Below are 7,766 nucleotides of genomic sequence, written 5' to 3'. Positions count from 1 at the left end.
CGGCTTAACCGGCAGCATCAGCGGGTGGCGGGTGGTGCTGTGGTGCACGGCGATACTGCATGGACAACCGAAAGGGCAGTTCATATGCCCAATGGTCAAGTAGAGCCGCATGTATTTGTTTTTTTTTTTTGAGATGGCGGCTATATATTGTCTTATTCGTAACGACACGGTGAGTCCTGAAGAAATACAAGTATGTGACTTACGCAATGGCCAAATAGGTTAATTACTGTCATGATTTACTTTTCTTGAATCCAATTTTACTTGAGTATATCCTAATCACCACTAAAAAGGGTCAGCCGCCTCTAACAAAACACCTGCCGTGAAATTATTGAATTCCAACCAGAGACCTCTCCCCCCTCGTCTAGTCTTCTTACCATCTCAGTTACAAGTAACCACTTCTTTACTAGAGGATCTGGGATGATATTCTTTTGACTCCACCTCTTTGTACCTTTGCTGTTGCGATTTAACACTGCTAATGACCCCATCAACTATAAAGTCCGATTTCATATGAAAAAGTTTCAAAGACAACCGACATATGAAAAAGTTTGTCTTCATGAGTATTGAGTATGATGCTGTGGCAGTGTAATCAGTACAAAAATGGTAATCAACTTATAAATAAAAATCTTGAAGCATTTCAGTTTTAGCCCCTTTTGAAAGATCGAACAAGTACAACTATATCCACAAAAGAAGGAAACAACGTAATGCGCCTATTGCGTGTAACAAGGCAGGAGAGATTTGCAAACTAAAGAGAGGCAGAGAGCACACGAAGAAACGCATTGTATTGTAGAAGATACATTATTATCACTGTCAAGATTCAAGAACCGAACTGTACTTGGTATGGAATTGCTGCGTGCATACGCCACGCACATATATAAAAGGGTCATGGGTCATCTGGCTGCCCGAACACGGCGCAGAGAAACGGCCCCTTTGGTCGCCCGTGCAGTATCGCCGGGCACCACAGCAGCAACGGCGCCCCGCGGTTGCCGGTAATCTCACGCATCCGCACCTGCACGCGTTCGCGCCGCCGGCGCTGGCCCTCCATGCGCTCGTACAGCTCGTCGGGCGGGCCCAGCCCCTCGCCGGTGGCGACGACGGGGACCGAGCCCACGGTCCCCGGCGGCACGCAGACGTCGGGCAGCTCGCCGTGCGCGAGCGGCACGCCCTCGTAGGCCACGTCCACGCGGTCCCCTCTGCCGCAGACGACCTGCCAGACGGCTTTGTTGTTGACGCGGAGGATGATGTTGAAGGTGGGCGACGCCACCGCGTCGGCGCTCCGCTCGAGCCCCTCGACGCCGGGCGCTTTCACCCAGTACTCGCTTGGCGGGAAGTCCGCCTGGCTGCCCCAGATACAGAAGAAGGGCACGAGTGCCAAGCAGAGCAGGATGGCTAATGCTTTCGCAATGCACGGGTGCTTCTCCATGAAATCCCGCTGATCATCGTCTTCCAGGAGGCCGGCGGCGGCCATGGCTCGCTGTCGGCGAAAACGAGATATGCGAGGGCCGACCGAGAAACCAAGTCAACAACCGGATCGGGCCTTGCTTTGATCGATACAACCTCACCTCGTTATCTATTGCGCAAGCTCCACATGTTCTCTTGATGTACGTGTCCTATGGAGGGCCGCGCCGCCCGCATCGTGTCGCCGGCGTTCAACGACACCTGCGTCGACAGCGCGCGCGTGGCCGTGACGTACTCGGGCGTGGCGCTCGGCTGGGCACGCGCGGAGCCGCGGGACTGCGCGGAGGGGCGCTGGGGCGAAGACGTCGAGGTGGTGGCGCGGGGAGGCGGGGTGGGGCTGTCGCAGCGCCTCCGCGACCGCATGGCATCTGACTGGCGCTCGGGCGCGGTGGAGCTCGATGTTAGCGTGACGATGTACCGGGAAGGCAGTTACATTGGCATGGATAATATAATTAAGCAAATAAGCGATGCATTTTCTATACATGTTTGTCATTGTTATGCAAGCTGAAATAATAAAAGTTCACTGCGCACGATTGGAAGCCTCAGACTATGCAAATTGGAAAGGAAATCTGAGTGGTCCATCCCCAGATCAGTGACCAAGTACCGATCAACCTTATTTTCGAATCATACTCTGGTTGCTTAGGCGTTATATCCCCTTGTACTGAATTTGTTTTGGGTTGTTTGGTCGATCTAGGGGAGATAAAATGAATTCAAATAACATGTCAACGTAATTAATTTAATCCCTCCTCCTATTGCTGATACCGGATCAAATTAAGTGGGATTCACCCCCTGATTATCTTTTTTCCTTTGAAGTTGACAACGGCGCCTGCAGTCTGTACAGGCGAGTGCAGTCTGCATTTTCCAGAACGCCGCCAAGCTGAGCGGTGTTTGGATTGCTTCAGATCGAGCGACGAGGCGTGTGCAGCAGGAACACTGCCCTGACTCTGTCTTCTCCAAGGTCTACCTACAGACTCGTGAGAGATGAGCTGTTGATGTATTTGCCAGATTACGAGAGGCTGCCACCCAAACCAGAGAATCGGGCAAACTATATTTACATTTGCGAAGCAGCGACTTACATTACATCAAATTTCATGCCGGGATCCAATTCCAGTAGGAGTTAAAGTTGTGACTCAAGTTCTTCAATTCTAAACAAAACTCCAAGAACCAAACAACGTATTAACAAACAGAGGGAAAAATCTAACAACTTTTACTCACAACCATCTCCAGGTGAGGAACGAGTATTTAGCCTGTCGCATGCATGGAGAGTTGGCCTACTACAGCACAAGTAAGTAGATTTCAGATATCTGTGCAAGTCTATAGGAGCTTCCAGAACATCTCGATGATCTGTGTCACGTCAAAACGCCGTCAGAGTTTTTTTCCTGTTATCTACCGCTCATCTATTCACTTCATAGAAGATATAGAACTCCAGGTTTTGTTTCTCATATATGTACACCCCAGGCTCAAATTGCAAGATTGAAGAGTCCATACCATTTGAACCACACTACTTCAGTTTGAGCAACTGATTATGCATCCAGCTGTTAGAAGTTCAGGGTTCATCAGACGTTCACCTGCTTAAAACAAGGCAGCACAACTAGTTAAAAACTCAGATTTGGAGTTTGGGCAAATATAGTCAGTCAGTCAGTCCAAAATTCATTAATGGCTGTTATTCAGGTTAAAATGGTCAGCCAATGTTCAGAGATGAAAGAGTCAATTCTATAGTAGCACTTGAACATTATGTGCATCCCTATAATATACATACAAAACTACTTTCAAGCAAAATGTATTGCTTCAAGCTGCAGATTGGCCCACCAAAATGTGAAATTTCATCAGTAGCATTCTCAGCTAGCTGGCAGAAAGGTTTGACAGAATAATTCCTAACCCAAGACGGGTCAATGTGATAAAAACTTTTAGAGGGGCATTTGATCGGCACACACCACTTTGTAATATGAGACTCCACTGAGGACCTAAACTTCGTTCATGCCTACTATTACGACAAAAGGAATGGCAACCCACCACACAAAATAAGTTTCAAGATGTTTGAACGGGGCTTTGTTTAATGAAATGGGCTGGGACTTTAAGCACTTTCTTTCGATGAAAAAAAATATCTAAGAAGTATAATTATTTAACATTTTCTATGGAATTCATTAAGCACTTCGATGCTATACTAAAAAGGAACTTAATTAGAAAACTGAAGGATGATATATATCTTACTAGAAGCATTCATGTAGTCTACTCCTCAAGTAGTTTGCTGCTTCTCGAGTTGCATGACAGAGCATGACAATGACGTCTAAACCTCTGAACACTGCAGCAACGAGTGTAGCAATCTAAAAAAGGAAAAAAAATGCAACAAAGTCATCCAATGTCTAGAGCACGCTTTCCTTTGTCCCAATAACAAATTTGGTGCTTACCGTTAATGCTAGATGCTTTAGCAAATGTTCCCAAAACGTCTCATCCAGTGGAATGAGACATAAAACAGCAGAAATAGCAGCTAAGAGTGCAAGTACGAGTGTCTTCATCTCGAACTCAACCAATGGTCCCTGTATTAGTATTAGAAACCATGACAGGTATGCAAATAAAATATGTTAGTACCATAAAAATGATATATACATCATAGTTGCAGCTATTAGAACAATCAGCCCTAATGCTTATGTTCTATAATTTATCCAAAATTTCAGCTACAGTTCTATTTTCTTGATTATTAAAAGAAAGACCAACTTTAATTTTGGTTTCAACATGGTCCTATATGTTGAGCATGTTGCACACTGACGACAAATCAAGCATGTGAACAACGTACAGTTATGTAGCAAGTCATAGTGAATATGCGCATTACAATAAAGGAAATATACTCAACATTAACTGAACTTATCAAACCTGAGTAGTGAAGCGCAGTGCATGCGTGCATATAGTGACTGGAATGAGAATGAGCTCCAACATAACAGTAGTAACCTTCAAATAGATGAAGTCTGTAAGCAATATTGAGAGATAACCGATGCATATATATCCAACAATGAATCTGGTAATCAGAACATCCTGCAAATTATTTGTGTATTCAAATGGTGCAATTAGTTCATAATCGTGCTGACCATACCGAACGAAGAGATAGCTTAGCTACACATTAATTCAGGCTATTTATACCTGAGTTATAGGATAGTGTTTCACCAAGCTCAATAGTAGAATTATGCTGAGAATCAGGGTAATGGATGGACCAAGAATCTTGGCAAGTTGGCTTGGAGAACGATAATCGATGTGGAGAGAATCTGACTCCTTCACTGTAATCATGATTGACGTGACGCTGTGAAAAAGCGAAGCTAAAAGCCACCACTGGCATCGCCTAGCCAGACCAATGTCAGCAATGTGGTGTAGTCTCAACACTCTACAGCTGCAAGGACACATTTTTTTTTTTGCAACTACAAATGTAAGTACTAATGTACATGCAATTATTAGTGCAAATTCATGAAAACTAAAATCAGGATGTACAACGTTGGACTTACATAGTCAGTACATGTGTAAACAAGTATTCTAGCTGTTACCTCTTTGTGTTACTTTAGCCATTTTGCTAGTATTTCGGGGAAAACGAAAACTAGCAAGTATGTACTTGAAACCAATGAAATATCTGTAGACCCGTAACAGATTGCACTCTAGACCATCAAGACAACAACATTCTTAATCTTGAGTCCATGACACTTGTATTATAGAATCCACCACATATTCCACGACAACAATAACCAAGCCACAGACCAGATATTGTGGTAGTTCCAATTATTCCTTTCCACAAATAAAAAAGATGGTGAAGCATTAGAAACTAAATCTTGATAAGCAAGAAGGACATTTGAATAGTGACATGGAGAAATTCCAACTGTGTCCCAAGCAAACATCATGATTGCTCATGTCACCATTGATATATATATCATGAAACTGATTGACCATATGGGGTAACATAAGTGAAATTTGAGGGACACATCTAGACATCTCCTAAATGTTATAGATACTTACAACGGTGCCCATGCAACAAGGATCGATGCAAGCGAACCTGAAATTAAGATTCAGGAAATATTTAAGGCCAATGATTATTCTATTAAGTAATAAGTAGCTCTAATGAAAAATCTGTTTTCATTCCATACCGATGATATCAAATACCAGCCTCAGCATGCGCTTCAGTAAGAAACATAAACATCAAGTCAGGTCGAATGCCATAGAAAAGGTAAATAAAGAAACTCAAACACGCAACAGGTTATATGACATGAAATCGAATTAAAGGTATGTTAAGACTAATTAAGCATCAGTTATTTGATCTCGTATTTGCTACGCAGTATCAAAGCATCACTCATCTTCGTATAATCTACCATGGTACCGAAATACCTACAGGATTCATATTTAACCATTTTTGTGTAGATTTTTCAGGGCAGTTGCTATATGGAAAATTGCACGTTCATAACCAAAAATATCTCTAACTTTACCAACAGTGCAAAAGGCAAGACAGTAGTACTCATCAATACCAACTATACAGTTCAGTTTGACTTTTGGACTAAACTTCAATCAAGCTCACAGAGAAAAAAAATGGTTCGAAGTAATTTGGATTGCGCTTCTCAGTGGGAGACTGATCAACAAGTGGAGGCAATCAGTTTGCAAGAAACATATAAGGTGCCTAGACTGGAGTATAATAGTATAAACCAACAGAAGTCAAATTAGGCCAGAAGAACAAACACTACTAAGGTAGCACTACAAAACAGTCTGCTTCCGGTAAGAGATTAACCATTCTATAACGTAATTGTCAGACATAGTGAGACTGTGAGACAGTCCCCTCAAACCACGAAGATTCAAAGAACAAGAGTAATTGACCAGCTATTATTGGCAACCGACTAAGCAATGATCAGCTAGAAAAACAGCTGAGTTCATCTAAATAACTACTATATTGACCCTTTGAACAATTCTCACCTAAGTTTAAAGTTTGCAATTAACTAGAAGCTGTTAAAGTTCTTCACCAAAGGCCAGAGAGTAATTCAATGGCTAATTGGGACTTCCATCCATAAATAATTGGTGAAATCTGCGTATGAACGTAAATTTGTTCTGTGTACATTAGGAGGGGGAAATCTGTGTACCTAGTAGCCAACTCCTATATCCTATAATTGGTGAACTGAACATAGGGTTTCATCTATTGCTATAGCCAATCCACACGACTACACGAACGAACATACAGCGTGAGAGGGGGGATGGTGGGAGGTGAGGCAAGCGAACAAACTATGGCACTTGAGTTATCAGAAAAACATTTGTAAACATGGTGCATTTTCGAATATGGTTTCGATTTGCAGGAATCCCCCTCGGTGCCCCTAAGCACACGAACACGAATCGCGACTCTCACACACGAACGCAAACCGAAACTCTCCCAAGCACCGAAGCACGCAAACAAGCAGACGGGAACCAACTTGTCCAAACACATAAACACGAACGAGAATCAACTAACGCGAATCAATCCGTGGGGAGAAAGGGAGAGAGGTGGGGAGAGGAGGACATACTGGAGAGGCCATTCCGATCCCCCCCGGAGATGCGAGCAGCGGGGGAAGCTTCGGATCGTTCGGCCGCCACTCCCTTCTGGCGCCGAGATAAACCGCTCAACCACGGCTACGCCAGAACGCACTGGGCGTCGGGTATTTGTAGGTAGATTGAACTCCATATCGGCGGCAAGTTTGGCCTTGGGGGATGGGTGAACGGAACACGGGGAGAACCGGAGAAGTGCTTGCGCCTCGAGTATGGGGGGTTGGCGGCGGCGCTCTCGAGTCTCACATCACAGGGGAAGTACTTGCGATAGAAATTTCAAAAAAGTCCTCTAGAACGTACAGGAAGTTGCAAAACTCCCTCTCCCCGGTCTCGCCCCTCTCTGTACATTTCTATTAGTAAAAATAACTGTACGTTGCCATAGGAACTTCCTTCACAAGGCAAGTCACGCCTGTCCGCATCTTTTTCTTCTTCTCATGTTACTGAGCTTCTATCTTAGCTCATTTTGTATTTACAAGAGAAACATAAAATAACAGGAGACTTCAATCCTAACCTAAGCTCCGTCCACTTTCAATTCTACATCTGATTAATAACAAATATAATGAACCAAAGTTAATAACAGATCAGGAAAATAGTTCGCTCTTTAAAAATAGGTAGAGATGAAACGAGAGGCGCATCCTAAAATTTTACATGACAGTATCCTCATTCATATATAATTCTTCCAAATATAAATTAGCCTTATGTCTGATTATTTATCAGGTCGGATAAAAGAACTGATGTTTTTTTCTTACAATTGGACCTGACCTGACCCCTCACCG

The sequence above is a fragment of the Panicum hallii genome, chromosome 5 (genome assembly GCF_002211085.1).
Source record: "Panicum hallii strain FIL2 chromosome 5, PHallii_v3.1, whole genome shotgun sequence".
Lineage (NCBI taxonomy): Eukaryota > Viridiplantae > Streptophyta > Magnoliopsida > Poales > Poaceae > Panicum > Panicum hallii.
This window is presented reverse-complemented; position numbering follows the sequence as displayed.